This window comes from Ciconia boyciana, chromosome 2 (genome assembly GCF_034638445.1).
Source record: "Ciconia boyciana chromosome 2, ASM3463844v1, whole genome shotgun sequence".
In the NCBI taxonomy this organism is placed as follows: domain Eukaryota; kingdom Metazoa; phylum Chordata; class Aves; order Ciconiiformes; family Ciconiidae; genus Ciconia; species Ciconia boyciana.
In genome coordinates this window covers 87,679,948-87,700,240 of record NC_132935.1, presented here as the reverse complement: position 1 = coordinate 87,700,240, position 20,293 = coordinate 87,679,948, and positions in this window count along the sequence as shown.

The following is a 20,293-nucleotide window of genomic DNA, read 5'->3' as shown; positions in this document are numbered from 1 at the left end:
GCAGGACCTGTGGCCCCATGGAGAGGAGCCCACAGAAGCAGGTTTGTTGGCAGGACCTGTGACCCTGTGGGGGACCCATGCTGGAGCAGTCTGTTCCTGAAGGACTGCACCCCATGAAAAGGACCCATGCTGGAGCAGTTCTTGAAGAACAGCAGCCCGTGGGAAGGACTCACGTTGGAAAAATTCCCTAAGGACTGTAACCTGTAGGAGGGACCCACACTGGAGCAGGAGAAAAGCGTGAGGAGGAAGGAGCAGCAGAGAAAAAGCTTCATGAACTGACCACAACCCCCATTCCCCATCCCCCTGTGCCACTTGGGGGAAGGAGGTAGAAGACTTAGGAGTGAAGTTGAGCCTGGGAAGAAGGGAGAGGCAGGGGGAAGGTGTTTTTAGTTTTGTTTTATTTCTCACTATCCTACTCTGTTACAATTAATTGGCAATAAATTAAATTAATTTCCCCAAGGTGAGTCTGTTTTGCCCATGACAGTAATGGGTAAGTGATCTCCCTGTCCTTATCTTGACCCATGAGCTTTTAATTGTATTTTCTCCCCATGTCCTGCTGATGGAAGGGGAGTAATGGAGTGGCTTGGTGGGCACCTGGCAGCCAGCCAAGGTCCACCCATCACATTTATCTAGAATAAAATATTTTAAAATTTTGTACTAATTAAGCTCTCATATGTATATGTATTTCTAGAGTATTTGGTCTCCCATAGCATCTTTTTTAAATGGAGAGAAATATTTTATCTACGACCACTTTCATTATTGACTCACTCAGAACTCACAGATGATAGTGAGGATTAACATATTTTCATTTCAATTTCACATTGTTTTTCAGCTCTTCCCCCCATTTGGTATTTCAGATATCAATATTATGGGATCCTCAGGCTAATACCATAACTACTATCATAATGCTATAGTAATGCCTCATATTTCACTGTATTTTAAGGAAGCAAATGGTGTCAATATCCCCTTCTCATTTCTTCATTCTATGCAATCTATTTTTCCTTTAGTGTTTCTAATGATGTGTAGAAAAATAGAAATATACAAACTACACAGCTAAAAATGAAATAATTTTAGGAGAAAAAAGTTTATATTCACCTGTTTTGTTTTCCAGTATAACTATTAACTATTGTAATCTTTACTGATTAAAATATTTTTTTTGTTATTGATAATTTCAGAAATTCCAAATGGTCAGTTTTCCCTCTCTTTGTCAAATTTCTGGGAGATTTAAATAATTGTCTCATCCAGGAATCAATTCTATTTTAATTCAAATAGAATGTTACCCCTTATTCCTCTATTGTAAATAGCTATTTTGTTTGCCATGAAGACCCAAAGTTCCTGGTGTCTAAAAAAGTCCTGTCAAGACCATGAAAAGTAAATTTTATTCCAAATAATTCAGACTTACCTGCAAGGGTTAAATACACAGCTCATAGGGTTAAATATATGTACCAGATATTTTGTGATAGCTCATTAGCTTATGAAATACTAAGAGCATAAACTAAATGATCAAATTTCTCAGAAAAGATTGTTGGTCCTACCCTTTCCACCATAATTTTAATGCCAGCCACAATTTGAAAGCCTTTGTCATCAGCAACCTGGAAAAGAGACATCAGGTAAAGAAAATTTTGCAAAGAATTTGCAGACCAGTTGGAGTAGGTAGTTTGATCAATGGACTCTCAAACTCAGGAAGAACAAAACCTTGGTTTTCCATACTTAAATTATGATAATGTAAGCATACTCTGGTGACAACTAAAGATTGAAAAACAATGAAATCATTACTCATCAAAAGAAAAAAGATAGACAAATATAAAAACTTTCAAAACAAACATACTTTTGTGAACATTATTTACAATACAGATAAATTTAACAAACTCCAGAACTGAGAATATAAGGGGAAAACAGAATCCTTTCATCTCAGCAGTAATTACTCATAACTCATGAAGCTAAATGTCAGTTCTTCTTTTATAAGACCTTATTTTGTAAAAGCAGCATTTCAAAGACTGATTTTGTCTTATTTCCATGCCAAGCAATTGCTTTCCAATAAAAAAATTGGGGTATTTCCAAGGTTTTTCTATCAACTGCTTTTTGCTGAAAATCCAGGATTTTTAGCAGTTGTTGCTCTTCACACCCTCTCCAACCTCATTCACAGCAAGTTTGCCTCATGGAAAATGTCTGTTTCATCAGAAACATGAACACAAATGATGAAAAAGCACGAAAAACACAAACAAAGACAATGCATGAAATAAAACATTCAGATATCATGTACAGCTGCTTCAGTCGCCTTTTTTCTCCCTATGACTTTATGTCATCCAGGTTGTATTTTCCAATTTGTGAGAAGACAGTAGGACTTACAGTGCACAAATGCTCAGCAACAGAAAGGAATAGTTTATCACAGGAGATTTAACTCCATGAGGCCAGCTGCTAGAAAAGAAGCGGGACACAAGATGAACCGTGCAAATAACTAGAAAAGTATTGCTAATCACAGTATATATTTCTGAACAGAAACATTTTTTTGGAGTAAAAAATCTTAAGTGGCCACTGAAGAGTCATATTTTCTCCTTTTTTTTCATATTTAATGAGCCCCACTTCATGTCCAAGAGAAAACCAGGTTCGTCCCATTTTGCAAGGGCTGGTATACACAGGAGATTTATCATGGAAATTGCCATGGAACAAAATCCTTATAGGCACCTTGATTATACAAGTGTACCAAATATGCTGTAGTCATTGTTGCTATGACCCTACTGGCTCTGTCAGCAATGAGGAAAAAAATCTTGTCTTCAATAACGCCTTCTCAAACACATTGTAATCTCTGATTTTCATAAACATAATCAATTCAAACTTCATTATGAATGAAGTTTTGAGCTATTAAAAAAAAAAAGAGCAAAGGATGCAACTTTCTCATTCTTAGGCAGAATTTAACAGTCATTTTATATGACTGAAATCAATTTTTACTGTTCTTAATCCTTAGTACCAGCCTGTTATTCAAACACAAACACACACACAAAGAGAATAATCAGGTACAGTTATAACATATGAGATTGCTGGTTGAAGTGTATTTAAGTTTTTCTGGAAGATAATTGTTGGTAGGGGAGGTAAGAACCAACCACATCCTAAAGAAAAAAGCCTGTTTTTATAGCCCAACCTTATATCTTTTGACCAAATCTTTTATTGGGGGGTATGATTTGTAAGGAACAAGCTCAAAGTGATTGTAAAATGTTTTCAGAGTAACAGGATTTACTAGAGAGGTATTTGATAAGGTTGTTTATCATGTGTTAGCTATTTTTATTTTTGTAATGCAAAGTTGTTTTCCCTGTATCATATATAAATATTTTGCACCACATAACACTATTCCTAGAAGTGCAGTTAGCTAGAGAAGTGAAATAAAATCTGCATTAATCTTTAGCCAAAAACATACAACACTGAGATATCTTCCACAAAATAATGAGGTTAAAATTCATAATAGCTAAGCAGTGAAGGTAAGGAAGGTTATTTTTAGTACAAAAGAATACAATGTAACACAATTTCTAACTCCACTATGCATTACTAAGTGTTGTGCTTTACTCCTGTAGAGCAAAACTAGCAATGATAGGAAGGAATGTATTAGAATTACTTATTGATTAGAACATCACAACCGAAAGACTCAATGTTTATTATACTGAAGTGTCTCATTGCAATTAAATAAGAAAAGTATTTTGTTTAGTATGCCTGTGGTTTTGTTTATTTTCCACAGACCTATGAAATTTTAAGCATTAAGATATATTAAAATATTTATGTAAAGATAATGTTCATCCTATCCACTGTTTGGAACCTTTCCTCTATAAGTTACTAGAACTAAGGTGAGGAACAAGTTTTCAGTGGCAAATAGTAAGAAGTTTATTTTTCTTTTTCAGTTTAAAACTACATTTATAAATTATAAATTAATCAATGGGACTATAGTTCAGCATTTGTCTCCCTTTTGACAGTGATACATGCCAGTTCTCAGCTATTTGAAATATTCTTTTCTCAACACTAATATAAGTTTTAAATTTTAATTTAGGAATGCTACTTTTTTATCCTAGTGCTGTTAAACATAAGCAGTTTTAAATTTTAACTGTCACTTATCCCATGTTAATTAACCATAAAATAATCAGACCTATTGATGGACAAAATCTTCAAATGAGAGCTTTCTCACAAAGAGCTCATGAGATTCCCTTAAAACATTCCTCTCACTAATATGAATATATTCAGTGCTGCTTTCATGTTTCAAGGCAGAGTAATGTATTACTTTAGCCAATCAGTTCTTAATTTATTTTCCATGCACAACTGAAAAAGAAGGTTTGCAACACTTGGTGTGGACCTGTGCTCTGTGATGAGGTGGAAGAGGTGTTAATTGATTCTGATTGCCACAAAAGCTGAAGTGATTCAGATATGTCACTTTGGATAGTCCCTGAGGCCTCAAAAACAAGGAGGAAGAGTTTCCTTCAATGAGGTGCTGCAGCCGTGTGACTGGGAATGTCTCATGCAGGTACCTGCACTTTCAGAACAGTGAAATGTATGTCAGAAATACCAAACTAATTTTAGATGTAATTAAGAATGGATAAATGAGGCTTCTTGAGTGCAGTCATGGCAGCTGACAACACCAGTTCTCCCAATCTACTACCACCCTATACCCTTTCAGCCCCCTCACCTCCCATCAGATATTGTTGCCTCTTTAGGACTACACCTGCCTTATCAAGTAATATGGCATAAACAGAGCAGATTGGTAGATGAAAGCGGTGGATACTGAGGCTCCTCATACCTCCATTAAATGAACCTTGGGAAAAATTAGGTCTAGTCCCCTGACAAAAATTCCCCATGTTTCACATGTTCAATGCTGTCTAAAAAAAAGGTCCTTCTGGAAGGATATCTTTTCTTCCTCAACTGAAGGCCCCATTGCCAAGAAACATCACACTCTCACCTGTTTTCCTGGATGAAGGTAGCAATTAGTGCCCTTGACATCATTGCTCTTGTAAAAATATCACATACAAAATGTTTCTACTCTTGTTTGTGCTATTTTCTAGGTGAAACCATGGTGACAGCTGCCCAGTCCTCACAGGGATGATTTCCTCAGTTTCCAGAGAAAGGTCACATTGTACCCAAGCATTTAGGTTTCCCCTGGAGTTTCCATGGCTTGAGGAAATGACAGTATCTGTGTGTTCTCAGACTCCTATAATCCCTTTGTGCACACAGAAGTCTTCACAAACAAAAGATTTCAATAAGTTAAACCAGAAGCTAAGTATTCCTTGTTTTCTCAACAGCTTTGAAAAGCTGCACCACATGCCTTATGTTAAAACACTTAACTACTAGTTACACAGCCCTAATTCCATCCCCTGTACTTATACATTTCTTTCCCTTCCCTCTTTTCTTTGATTGACTCAGAACTTACATCAGACAAATGTAGCTCTTGTGCTACTGATCGCCCTCTATATACCCTTGTTTTCTCCCAGACACCTGCTTTCAAGAATAGGTCGTAAGCATATAGAAACAAATACAACACCTTGACTACTTAATGGTTCTTAGGATTTTCTAAGTGGGCCTAATCTCTTTGTGTGTATGGTAACATGAGGCGTCCACTAAAATGAATGTTTTCATTCCAGATTTTTTCTCCCCTTGCAAGCAATTTGAAGCTGCAACACGAAGTCCTTGAAGCTGCAACACGAAGTCCTAAGGTAATCAAAAGAGGCTTCAGGGCCTTGGGACGGCTAGTAAGAGACTCCGGAGCACAGGATATTTTCTCCTCTCTCCTTCCAGTTGTGGGCAGTGACACTAGAAGGAACAGAGGCACCCAATCTATTAACTCATGCCTCCATGGCTGGTGTCATCGCCACGGATTTGGTTTTTTTGATAACAGGATGGCCTACACAGCACCGGGTTTGAGGGCGTCTGATGGGATTCATCTTCCTCAAAGGGGAAGGAGAATCTTTGCTCAGGAACTTGTGGGGCTCATCGACAGAGCTTTAAACTAGACTCGAAGGGGAAGGGGGATAATATCAGGCTTGCCCGTGAGAAGCTGAGGGATGACGTTCCATGGTTAGAGGGAGCGGGTGCCAGCGAGGGCACTCAGCCTGTGTCTCTGAGATGTGCAGGGTACACTGGGGCACAGCTGAAGTCGAACAGAGTTGAGCTAGGGGATACTGAGGCAATAGGAGCCAAGAGGGAAACACCAGTGAAACACCTCAAAGCATACAAAGCAAAAGGGGTGTTTTTCTATGAAGGAGACACGGACAACAGCCCAGCTGAAGTGCCTGTACACCAATGCACGCAGCATGGGCAACAAGCAGGAGGAGTTGAAAGCCTTTGTACATCAGGAAAACTATGATATGGTTGCCATCACGGAAACACGGTGGGATGACTCGCAAAACTGGAGTGCGGCGATGGATGGCTATAAACTATTCAGGAGGGATAGGCAAGGCAGGAGAGGTGATGGGGGAGCCCTATACGTTAGGGGGTGTCTGGATAGTTTAGAGCTTAATGATGGTGATGATAGGGTGGAGTGTCTATGGGTAAGAATCAGGAGGAAGGCCAACAAGGCAGATGTGGTGGTGGGAGTCTTTTACAGACCACCCAACCAGGATGAGGAGGCAGATGAACTATTCTATAAGCAGCTGGGAGAAGCCTCACGATCGCTAGCCTTTGTTCTTGTGGGGGACTTCAACCTACCGGATGTCTGCTGGAAATACAATACAGCAGAGAGGAAACAGTGTGGGAGGTTCCTGGAGTGTGTGGCAGATAACTTCCTGACACAGCTGGTGAGTGAGCCAACTAGGGAAGGTGCCCCGCTGGACCTCTTGTTCATGAACAGAGAAGGACTTGTGAGCCATGTGATGGTTGGAGGCCGTCTTGGGCAGAGTGATCATGAAATGATAGAGTTTTTGATACATGGAGAAGTGACAAGGGGGGTCAGCAAAACTGCCACCTTAGACTTCCAGAGGGTAGACTTTGGCCTGTTTAGGAGACTGGTTGACAGAGTCGCCTGGGAGGCAGTCCTAAAGGGCAAAGGAGTCCAGGAAGGCTGGACATTCTTTAAGGAGGAAGTTCTAAAGGCACAAGAGCAGGCTGTCCCCAGGTGCTGCAAGATGAGCTGGCGGGGAAGAAGACAGGCCTGGCTGACTAGAGAGCTTTGGCTAGAACTCTGGAAGAAGGGGCAGGCAAGTCAAGAGGACTACAAAGGTGTAGCAAGGCTGTGCAGGGAGGAAATTAGAAGGGCCAAAGCTGAGCTAGAGCTCAATCTGGCTGCTGCTGTAAAAGACAACAAAAAATACTTCTTCAAATACATTAGCAGCAAAAGGAGAGCTAAGGAGAATCTCCAGCCCCTAGTAGACAAGGGAGGGAACACAGTGACCAAGGATGAGGAAAAGGCTGAGGTACTTAATGCCTTCTTTGCCTCAGTCTTTAATAGTAGGGCCAATTGTTCTCTGGGTACCCAACCCCCCAAGTTGGAAGATAGGGATGGGGACCAGAATGGAGCCCCCATAATCCAGGGGGAAATGGTTAATGGCCTGCTACACCACTTAGACACTCACAAGTCTATGGGGCCTGATGAGATCCACCCAAGAGTACTGAAGGAACTGGCAGATGTGCTCACCAAGCCCCTTTCCATCATTTACCAGCAGTCCTGGCTAACGGGGGAGGTCCCAGTTGACTGGAGATTAGCAAATGTGACTCCCATCTACAAGAAGGGCCAGAAAGAGGATCCGGAAAACTAAAGGCCTGTAGTACAGGCCAGCATGACCTTGGTACCGGGAAAGCTGATGGAGCAGATCATCCTGAGTGCCATCACACGGCATGTAGAGGATAACCAAGGGATTAAGCCCAGCCAGCATGGCTTTAGGAAAGGCAGGTCCTGCTTAACCAACCTGATCTCCTTCTACGACAAGGTGACCCACCTAGTGGATGAGGGAAAGGCTGTGGATGTTGTCTACCTAGACTTCAGTAAAGCCTTTGACATGGTTTCCCACAGCATTCTCCTGGAGAAACTGGCCGCTCATGGCTTGGACGGGTGTACTCTTCGCTGGGTAAAGAACTGGCTGGATGGCCGGGCCCAAAGAGTGGTGGTGAATGGAGTTTACTCCAGCTGGCGGCCAGTCACAAGCAGTGTTCCCCAGGGCTCTGTGTTGGGGTCAGTCCTGTTTAATATCTTTATCAATGATCTGGACGAAGGGATGGAGTGCACCCTCAGTAAGTTTGCAGATGACACCAAGCTGGGCGGGAGTGTTGATCTGCTTGAGGGTAGGAAGGCTCTACAGAGGGATCTGGACAGGCTGGATTGATGGGCCCAGGTCAACTGTATGGGGTTCAGCAAGGCTAAGTGCACGGTCCTGCACTTGGGCCACAGCAACCCCATGCAACGCTACAGGCTTGGGGAAGAGTGGCTGGAAAGCTGCCTGGCAGGGAAGGACCTGGGCTTGTTGGTTGACAGCCGCCTGAATATGAGCCAGCAGTGTGCCCAGGTGGCCAAGAAAGCCAATGGCATCCTGGCTTGTATCAAAAATAGCGTGGCCAGCAGGACTAGGGAAGTGGTTGTGCCCCTGTACTAGGCACTGGTGAGGCCGCACCTCGAATACTGTGTTCAGTTTTGGGCCCCTCACTGCAAGAGAGACATTGAGGTGCTGGAGCGTGTCCAGAGAGGCACAACGAAGGTGGTGAAGGGTCTAGATCAGAAGTCTTATGATGAGCAGCTGAGGGAACTGGGGTTGTTCAGCCTGGAGAAGCAGAGGCTGAGGGGAGGCCTTATTGCTCTCTACAAGTACCTGAAAGGAGGTTGTAGAGAGGTGGGGGTCAGTCTCTTCTCCCAGGTAACAAGTGATAGGACAAGAGGAAATGGCCTCAAGTTGTGCCAGGGGAGGTTTAGACTGGATATTAGGAAGTTTTACTTCACTGAAAGGGTTATCAAGCATTGGAACAGGCTGCCCAGGGAAGTGATTGAGTCGCCATCCCTGGAAGTATTTAAAAGACACTTGGATGAGGTGCTTAGGGACAAGGTATAGCGGTGGTCTTGGTAGTGTTAGGTTTACAGTTGGACTCGATGATCTTAAAGGTCTTTTCTAACCTATACGATTCTGTGATTCTGTGAGTCTGTGAATATCATGTAAGCATTTATACTTCATAATCAGACAACGATCAGGATATATGGTACTAATAAGGACTTAATTTCTAAATGAGATGGAAAGAGTCTGGGCAATATGACAGATTGTTTGACTGGTTTGATCTCAGTTTGCCTGTTATGTCTTGTTAGAAAAGTGAATGGGTTAGACTGACCCTTAGAAGAGAGACTGCTTTCTGGGTAAACAGCTGAGTCTGGGGGTGAAGGCTCCAGAGTGCAAACTGTGCAAAAGGAGCACTGAGAGAGTCAAAGCTGGGAGCTTGCAACACAAGTAGAGGGAGTGTGGTGTGGAGCATGGAACAGCCACAGACAGACCTCTGAGGGGATGGACAGAAGTCTTCATGGGGATGAGAAGCAATTGGATAAAGTTTCTTGTAACTCAAAAAAGGCAGTAAGAAACCTAGCCTGGAGTCAAAGACTTCTGATTTGATTATTTAAAATATTAAGTATGGTAATTTCTATTTTAATATAACCTCAACTTTTAAATATAGATTATATATTTCATGCCTTCTTTTGGGATGTAGCAATAAGGAAAAGTTCTCAACAGATTCACTGCAAAGAAGGTTCTGTCACTGTAGCATCCATTAGGTAGCATAATAAAGTGACCACCTAACATGAAACAAAGATACTTCACGGTCTTTGCTATATAATTTCTAGAAGAATTTTCTGTTTTAGGGATAGCTGAACATACAAGATAGCCAGGTATCAAGGGAATTTAATTTAATTTATTACCAGTCAAATCAGAGTAGGGTAATGAGAAAATAAAAACTAAATCTCAAAACACCTTCCCCCCACTCCTCCGTTCTTCCTGGGCTCAACTTTGCTCCCGACTTTCTCTACCTCCTCCCCCGGAGCAGCGCAGGGGGACGGGGAATGAGGGTTGCAGTCAGTGGATCACACGTTGTCTCTGCTGCTCCTTCCTCCTCAAGGGGAGGACTCCTCACACTCTTCCCCTGCTCCAGCATGGAGTTCCTCCCACAGGAGACAGTTCTCCACAAACTTCTCCAATGTGTGTCCTTCCCATGGGCTGCAGTTCTCCACGAACTTCTCCAATGTGAGTCCTTCCCATGGGCTGCAGTTCTTCACGAACTGCTCCAGCCTGGGTCCCTTCCATGGGGTGCAGTCCTTCAGGAGCAGACTGCTCCAGCGTGGGTCCCCCACGGGGTCACAAGTCCTGCCAGAAAACCTGCTCCACCGTGGGCTCCTCTCTCCATGGGTCCACAAGTCCTGCCAGGACCCTGCTCCAGTGTAGGCTTCCCACAGGGTCACAACCTCCTTTGGGCATCCACCTGCTCCGGCGTGGGGTCTTCCACAGGCTGCAGGTGGCTATCTGCTCCACCATTAGCCCCATGGGCTGCAGGGGGACAGCCTGCCTCACCATGGTCTTCTCCACAGGCTGCAAGGAAATCTCTGCTCTGGTGCCTGGAGCACCTCCTCCTCCTCCTTCTTCACTGACCTTGATGTCTGTGGAGTTATTCCTCTTGCATATTCTCACTCCTGTCTCCAGCTGCAATTGTGCAGTTTTTTCCCCCCTTCTTAAATATGTTGTCACTGAGGCACTTCCACCATTGCTGATCGGCTCAGTCTTGGCCAGCAGCGGGTCCGTCTTGGAGCCGGCTGGCATTGGCTCTATCGGACATAGGGGAAGCTTCTAGCATCTTCTCACTGAAGCCATCCCTGTAGCCCCATGCTACCAAAACCTTGCCACGCAAACCCAATACACCCCTTTACAAAACAGGGCTGGCTATGCAGAAGCATATAGCACAGACTCAAGACATTAGTACCACAAATTTGGATAGAATTATGTGTGATTTATTTCCGTTACACATATATGTCAGCCTTCTAACAAAGTTGATCACAAGCAATCAGTTGGACAATTATTGTCTCAGATATCCACGTCTGGAAATGAAAGTAGAATTTTATAGAGCAAATATAATTAAAAAAAAATTCTAAAAGGAATCAAAGGCAAATTTTTATTTTTTTTTTTCAATAACACATCTCTGTCCTCACAACTGATGTCAGAACAAGTCTCCCCATGGCAGAATATTTGTTCACATAAATTATGAAAAAGAAGTTGGAAAACAGTATGGATTGTCCTAGTTGGTGACATCTGTTTTAAAAAATAGAAGTTTATTTAATGGTTTTGGTACTTCATAGAAAGAGAATAAAATCATGGCAGTAAAAATAACAGGAATAAAAAAGAAAAGCATAGTAAAGATGTTGTTTGAATTAGATGCAGGACATTTAAGAAACATTATTTCTAATATTTTCATTGTCAAGTAATAAAACATAATATAAATCTTACTAGGTCACAAATGGTTACCCAGTACTCTTCCTAAGTCACCTTGGACTGTGAAGACTGATCTACTCATAAAGATAAACTTCAATAAGCTTGTGAATTCGGTAGTGAGTATTTCTTTTAGTAGTAAGACTAAGGAAAAAGGAAATTTAGGAAAAATTGTCAGTTCTTCAAAGAAGTAATACTGAGAGCATAAGTATAAAATCAGAAAAATATAGAAAGTTTAGCAGGAGATCAGCTTGGTTAAACTATGAGTTCTTCATTGTCCTCAAATATAAGAAGAAAGCATTTAGAAACTAAAAATTAGGACAGATTACTGAGGACAAAAATAAAGCCTAGGTGTAGAAGAAAAAAATTGAAAGGTCAAGACACAAATGAGATGCAATTAGCAAAAGGCATAAGAATGACAAGAAATCAGTTTCTAAGTATAAGAGGAAGACCAAAGAAAGCATTGTTCTGCTACTAATCAAAAAGGAAAGCTATGCACAGATAACACAGAGAAGGCTGAAGCTTTTAATAGCTTTTTTTGTATCAATCTGCAGTAAAAACATCCATTAAGGAGAAGTGCCTAGCATAATTAATATCAGCAACAAAAGGGGAAGATCTCAACATGGAATAGGAAAGACATGAGTTGCAGAGCACTTAGATAAGTTAAATCAATGTGATCTGATGAACTTCATCCTAAGATACTGGCTGATGCAATCAAAAAACTCTTAGTGGTTATCTTTGAGAACTCTTGGAAGATAGATATGGTACCAAATGATTCGGAAAAAAACCCCTGTCCATAAAGGAAGATAAAAGAAGAAGGTGAAGAATTATACAGTAGTTAGTTTGACTTCATTCCTCAGAATAAAAAGATTTTTTAAAAGCAAAAAACTCCAAACTACTTTTAAACAGTGTGAAGACAACAAGGCGATGAATGAGAGTCTATGTAGGTTTGTCAAGAACAAATCCTATCAGACCAGTCTGTTTTCCTCTTCCGACAGGGTAACAGGCCTTTGAATAGGAGAGCATTAATAGATGTCACATGTAAGCTAGGAAGCAAGGATGAAGCAGTGCTATACGGGCCAAATCTAGAGCTTACAGTGCTACATTACATATAAAAGCTTGAAAAACAGGAATTAATGTGTATATGAGTTAGTTGTTGTGCAGATGAAAGCTAAATGTGAGGTACGTGTATTACTTAAGAAGAGCTATTTTATTTATCTGGTGAAATCCTTACATCTATGTGATGAAGTGAGTGAAAAAATCAAGCAGTTAAGTATGGGCAAGAAACAAATTTGGATATTGAAGACACAAAAATTTGTCATTATCATATAGAATAGGCAGAGGTTAAAGGAGGACTGTGTTACCTGATATTAATAATGATTGGCTGCATGCTGGTGGGTGAATATAGGTTTGAGCAAACTAGGAAATTCGTGTCAGACATAAGTGAAATGACAATAGCCAGGAGAAGAACACATGACACAATGTGATAGGAATAACCAAATACTTGAAAAGGGAAATTAGATGTGGCTAGGCAAACTGTTCCCTGAAAGGAATATACTGGGAACAGGTTTTGAAGCAGACAGCTGAGGCTAGCATCTGAGCAATAACACCCTGGATGGCTGAAAATGATAAGAGCCTATAACTGGAGTGCAGGAGTTTCCAAAGTGTGCGGGTGGCCCAGATGTCACTGGCACTGATTAGTCAGTGACATTTAGTAGCCTTAAATTCAGAAAAGAACAGGCAACTTATGACATCATGGTGGCTTTAGATGCTATTTCATATGACATCCTCATGAGCAAACCACAGAAAAAGAGTAAAGACAGAACCACTGTAATATGCAAACCTGACTGGTTAATTTTCCTGGAGCAGAGCTGATCCATTGGCAAAAAGGAGTCTGCCTTGACTGATTCATTTCTGGGTTATCGTTATTTACCTGGATGCTGGAATAAATAGGTATAGATAGAGAAATAGGAATAGATTAAATGGTAGAAGTACAAAATACTACACTGGACAGATATAACCAGCTGTACTGATATAGGATATAAAATGTCTAGAACTTGATAATTCTCCAAGAAAGGATCTGGGGTTTTTGGCAGATGACTAACTGACAATACTGACATTATGCTTTTACAATAAAAACAAACATCTCACAAAAATTTATGAACAGACTTATGGACTACTGATCACATTATTCGTATCTGTGTAATAATTCTGATGTTTACACATCCTCCTACTTTATGCACATTGGGGAGGCCTCAGCTGGAATAGCATCCGCAGTTTTACATGTTGCACTTCAGGAAAGGTGTGCATATATTTATCTTATGGAAAACATAAGACAGCAGCAAATATGGTAGAAATTAAAGAAGCTCCTCAGGCAGGCCCCTAAGTCAGTCAGGCTTTTGGAATGAGTCTGTGCCTACTCCTTTCTTTATAGTTAAATCCCCAAAGAAGAACAAATTGTTCTTGAACTCACAAAAACCAGGCATTATTAAACTATTAACTAGAATTCCTAGCTTTTTAAATACAGACAGATTAGAAATATAAAGGATCTATATGCAGCACTGTCTCTCCCAACCCACTGCTTCTTTACTTCCAGCCTGCTCAGTGACTAAGTCACAGCAAATCGTACCCAGTTCCCTGTGCTCCCTCTCCAACACCTCTGAAAATTTCCTGTCTGCTCCCTGTTTCTTCTCAGCAGCTCAGGTTCTCTTCCACCTGCAGACTTCTAAATCTTTCAAATTACTTCCTCACTCCCTTCTTCTGCTTGCCACAGAATGCAGTTTCCAGGAGCCCTGCTCTCCGCCAGATTCAACTGCTTCCTGGGAAGAAACATGTCTCTTCTGTCTCCAGATAAGTATCTGAGTTAATCCCTCTCCTGAAAGGAGCATAACATGCAAAACAAGAAGATACAAAGATACCATCTGTCCCAGTCCTGTAAGTACTCATCAGAAATAATCTGTTCTCCATTGCAGATATGGAGAAGAAAAGAAATAATAGTCTTAAATTTCAACAAGAATGATTCAGGTTAGAGACAAGGCACTGGAATAGATTACTTGGAAGACTGGAGTATCTCTCATCAGAGATACTTTAAAAAAGAGTTAGCTGTTCATCTGTCAGCAATAACATCAATATATCTCACCCACAGAATATAAGCATAAGCAAGAAGATCCCCTATAACTTTTTTTTTTTCAAATTTTATTCAAATGTATTTTGTTACTGTATGACTTTATCAGGTTGTTGATTTCAGCAGATGTTAAAACTGGAGTGTAATTTTGCATATTCATGATTACTGGGGACTGGGTGAACCTGAAAATCACACAAACTTGGGAGTGACATGAAAGCATATGAGCAGGAAAGAAACTAAAAGTATATATTGCTTGACTAAGAACTATTTGAAACTTAATGCTTTCCAAGTTGTGCTTTGAAGTTTTGAATCTGCTTGGCTCTTATACCCATGGGTATGCCCTAAAACTTATAAAACCAATGTGATGTGGAGCCACCAATCTGTGTAGGATATTAGACAATGTTTAAATTCAGTGCTGACTGGGCAGAGAAGAAGGGTGATGCAATGTCTGTAGTTAGTTTTTCTTTGTGAGAGGTATTTCTCCAATAAACTTGAAAATGTATGCACAATTCAAAAATTAGATATTAGTGCAGTGGCTTTTGAACGAATTAGGAAAAGATTCTATTTAAGGTTTTCCTATAGTTGTGCACCTTAAATTTCATACCACAAGAAAGCAACTGACTGGGGTTTTTTGCTTGTTTGTTTGTTTGTTTTTAATTGATCTAGAGATACAGTCCTTGGGGTTTTTTTTGTTTTGATTTGGTTTCTTATTATTATTATTTTTCCATGGTCTTTTTTTTTTAGCTGAGACTGGTAAAGGATAGAAGCTGTTGAGCAGCAACTGACATCCACCTCCAGCTATTTCAATATTAGTTAGTTGTCAACATATCTTCTAAATGATGCTTCTAATTTGTTCCTGAATTTACCTGCTCTTTATCATTTATAGGAGGTTCAATACTTAAAAATAAAACTAAAATAATATTTTTGCATCTCTTTGTCAGTTTTGCAGAAACCTTCTATATGACACACAATCTTTATTTTATGCAAAGGAAAAAAATCACTGTCACGTCCCACACAACTCACTGGACTTTTTTGTTCCACCAGAGGTATGTGGGTTCAATATATGCGCAGAGAATATTGTAAATGAGGTTTCTGTTTTCCAGTTCCAATTTTACCCAGAATGACATTGGTGACAGGAAAGAAAAAGGAAAAAAAAAAAATAATCAGATTAATAAGCAATGGGGTACTTGTACAGCATACAGTTAAAGCAATCTTATGGTCACATTTAAACCAGACTGGTATGCTGTTCAGGCAGCAAATTTGAAAGTATTGGTTTAGGAATAGTTGTAACAGGTTTGTGGTCCACACATGCATGCTAATTTAGTATGCTGCTGTGCACACCTGCATCGTCTAGCTGCAAGGAGACTCCAGTACTTTCCACCTGCCTTGACTGAGGACTAGAGGTGAATGGGATGAAACTGGATCCTATCATATTTACAGCTGCTTCATAACCTGCTCCTTCAGAGCTTCAGCAAAAAAGCCTGGGATTCTGTCTCTGTTAATGAACAGAAAGGAGCAGGTCACTTACACCATATCTGTGTGTTTTCCAGTCTTATCTGTTTGGAAAGAAGTTGCAAAGAGACCATCAGTTGCGTGCACAAAACAACAGTAAGCTCAGCATTCATATCACATTTGCAGGTCTAACACAGGGAGAGGGGGGAAGTTGTCACCCATGCAGAGCTGAAAGGAAGTTTTCTGAGAAGACATTATGAAACTGCGTAATAATTTTGATAAATTGGATAATAATTTTTATGTGAACATAGGCCCAGTCTTACAGTGTGGAGAGGTCCCTTTACCCATAGCTGTCACAGAAACAGGAAGACAGCAAGGGGAATGAAGTATCTGACAGCAAATTAGGTGATACACTTAAATGACACTTCCCCAGTATCTCTCTGGGGTTCCTGAGTTTTTTCTCTGTTGTACAGAAGTGTGTTAGAGACTAAAACCTACTTCAGGATGCTTTTCTTGAAGCAGGGCTAAAATTACTTCAGGGAATTTAGGAAGGCCATAGGACCACTCAAAAGCTCCCTTTAAATAGGAAATAAGTCAAGACATAGGAATTGAAAGGGAATTACCATCTCTGCTTTGGACTTTGACTCTGCTACTAAAATTCCTTAGAAACGGATCTTGACTCACAGTCCAGTTGTCAAACTGCAAGACGACTGGGTTCCTTACCTCTGTTGCACAACTTGTCATCTGTTGTCTCCCAGTATATGTCTCCCAGCAGAAGATATAGGTTCAATTTATACATCAGTTTGCTTCCACAGATGGCACTGAGAAGAAGGTGAGAGAGATGTTATACAGAGCTTCTCCACAGTAAAGTCCAGGAAAGTATTTTTCACAGCAGGGAATGGACAGTATTGTGTTCTTTAAATCTTTCCAAAAGATGTATTAGGACATACACTTAAACATGTGAGAGATTTGAGGCTGTACTTTAACCCTTTTTTTCCTCATATTATGCAATTTAAAAATTACATTTCTCTAAATATAATAGATTTTGGAAGAAAAATATATATAGCAAACTTATACCATTCAACTGAGAAATGACTATCGTTTCCTCGGCCACCCAGCATAAAAAAGATTATTATTAATAGAAGACACTAAATGCAAGCTGAGTTCTCAGCAGGAATATTTCATACATGGTTTAATGGACTTTCTGGATTAGTAAAGTGTTCATGTGCCTCTTTCTTTATGAACTAACTTCTCGTGTGGTTTTCGAGACTATATAATGCTTGCTAATACTCAGGACATTGCTCCTGGGAAAGAAGAGAGAGCAGCTTTGCCACGACCCTATATATAACACACCAGGACAATTTGCACAACCTGTGAGTCACTCCTTCCTATCTGTTGAGCAAGATCTTGCCACGTAGAGACAGAAAGCTAGTTTTGGCTATGTAGGTTATTCAGGTGGATGGCATAGTGGTCTCTTCATCCTTCTCTCTTAATGAAAAAGCCTTTGGATGGGTGGAAAATAGGTGTGCTGAGCCACAGGAAGAACTGCATGTCAGACATGTAATATGTGCAGAGCTCTTAAGTGACTTCAGATAGACCTCTGAACTCTCAGACTTTGCTTATATATCCAACATCATTTCCTCTGCACTACCATCTTGAATAATAGCACAGTAAAAATTCTGGATCATTATTTTTAATGAAGAGAGGGAAATTAGGATTCACAGTTAGATAATCAGTTTGCAGTTAGGGCCACAGGCAAAACAAAGGCAATTTTGCAGTACTCTGGGAAAAAGTATGTTGCAGCGGGTCCTTTTTTGTAACACTGTGAAAAACCCCAGCAGACTGGCATGATCACAGTGAGGAGCAGTGTCAAAGCTGTGTGTGTTTCTCAGTAGCATCCACAAATGTGGAAGAAAAAAAAAGATCAGTTCTTACAGAGGCCTTCTGTCTGTCTCAAGAGAAGACCTGTAGGAAAAGCACACAGGTAAAAGGCATAGGAGGAATTCCTTTCATCCCATTTGCACCATAGTACTAGTGTGTGGGATTAACCAGTCTTTCACAAAACTAGCAAATGTGTTACATACTACAATCTTAACGCTCATTTTTATTTGCATGGGAAATTGTTCACAATTTAAAGCGAACTAGAATTTTAGAAGAATTTAGAGAATTTTGAGACACAAACAAAAGTTATTTTTCATTACTTATAATAGTTTAATATTTATGTTGTGTTTTTTAAAAAATGGTCTTTTTTGCTCAGGTGATAAAATAGATATTTCAAGGGCCACATCCTGAGACAGCGCAGAGTTTTTTCTGAATTCACCCCAATATGATTTTTCACATCAGAGACTATTGTTAAATATAAAGTTAAGCTTGCCATTCTTCACTTTCTCTGATGATTTATGGATCAAAGCATGACTTGTTTGGATCTTTTCTAAGACAGAGTTGCTTTAAAGGACTTTCACAGGAGTTACTTTGTGAAACTGGAAGCTTTCCAAGATGCCTGATCTTGACTAATGGCCAAGATGAAGCTGTGTTTGAAATTTAAATGACTACACAACCTCCTCCTCAGCATGCTTTAAGGGTCCGCTCATGTAGTGCTTATGCACACAGAGTTCCCATCGGTCTTAAAGGAATGACATATATATAAGGAACTTAGAATTTTTTTTTTTCCTTGGATGTACATAGAACCATTTCTCCTACTCTTATGCAGTGTACCCTTGAATAAAAACAACGTATTTGCAACACATTTTGAAAGAAATATTTGCAAAATAATTTTCTTGTCTCAGATTGGAACACTCCCTCTTGCTCCACACTGCAGCAAAACCCAGAAGTGATGAAGCATAAGCAAATGACTGAAAAAAATATTTTAATTGAACAAATATTTGTTGACTCTAACAATACAGACCTGCCATGGGAAAAGCAAAGATTGGACTTGTGATAAAGATGGAAAGAATATTAGGTAGAAGAGTATTTTCTACCTAACTTTAATTCAGATTCTGAAAGAATTATATGAAACTCTGTCAACAAATGACAATATTTTCATGACTCAGGGGTTCCAACAAAGGACTGGAGGAGTTTGGTATTGCAGAAAATTAGTTCATAGTCTAGGGGTGGCCTTATCAAAAGCAGCAATACTTACAGATTTATTTTTTTACTATGTGAGGGATGAGCTGCTACAAAGCAATACAAGTTTTGTTCAAAGGAATATAAGCAGATAGGAGAGCTAATATCATAAGCTAGAAACCTACTTTGCAGCTGGGGATAATAAAATTCCTGAAATCAATCAGCTTTTATAAGTGTTTATCTACTGGCCAGAATGCATAGAACAGTATAAGATTAACCATTGCATTCTTGGCACATGATGGAGAGCTGCTGCTGTCTCATGACACCTGACTTGTCAGAATTTATCTATTTGCTTTTAAAAACAAGAAGGGGATATGACAAGTTTAGTTTCTAGAAGATGGGTTATCTGGAAGTTGGAAACAGAAGGTGGATTTTGCATGACCTAGCTCTGTTCAGATAAGGTTCTGTTCAGATGAGGTTACATGTGGAAAGAGATCATATCAGGCAATGTTGGATGAAGGCAATATTCTTGAGGTCCAGACAGAAACCTTTTATTAGTTTAGTGATTCACAGAACAAGGGTTGCACTTCTAAAGGATGGGGAATGAGCCAGTGAAATTTGTTGCAGCCTTGAAGAGGAAGAAAGCAATTAAGACCATGTCATGCTAACTATCTACAAAGACTGCTACAAATGGCCCGAGAGGATGAGAGCACTTCTACAATTGAGTTTGTCTATTTCTAACGATTAATACAATTTTAGAGTCGTGGATTTATCTTTTTTTTTTGCCAAATATTTGAGGTTGTCTGTCTCTGGAGTCTATGCTCATCTCCTCTATTAACTACACTAGAACTAGTAAGTCCCCCTTCCTCAACAATCAACAGACATGCAGCTTCATTCATGGTGCTCTCTGTTGGAAATGTAAACAGTTCAGTTAAAGATTTTTCCCACTTGGGCCATAAAGCAGAATATTATAGGAAAGAAGAAAACCACAAATTGTAAATCCTCAGTGAGTGTTGAAAAGAAAGGTTATGTAGAACACAAAATACAATAAAGCAAACACGTGTCAAGTGTGTTAACATCATAACACAGGAAGCTCTTTGCTACCCAGTCTTCATTTCTCTTACCCATTCTCTCTGTTTCACACACGAGTTGACTGAAGCTTTTAATTGATGGAAATGCCTGGAGAAGTGAAGAGGTATGTAATGCTGCTCTGACTATATGAAAGAATGTCTCTGAAGACCAAGTCAGC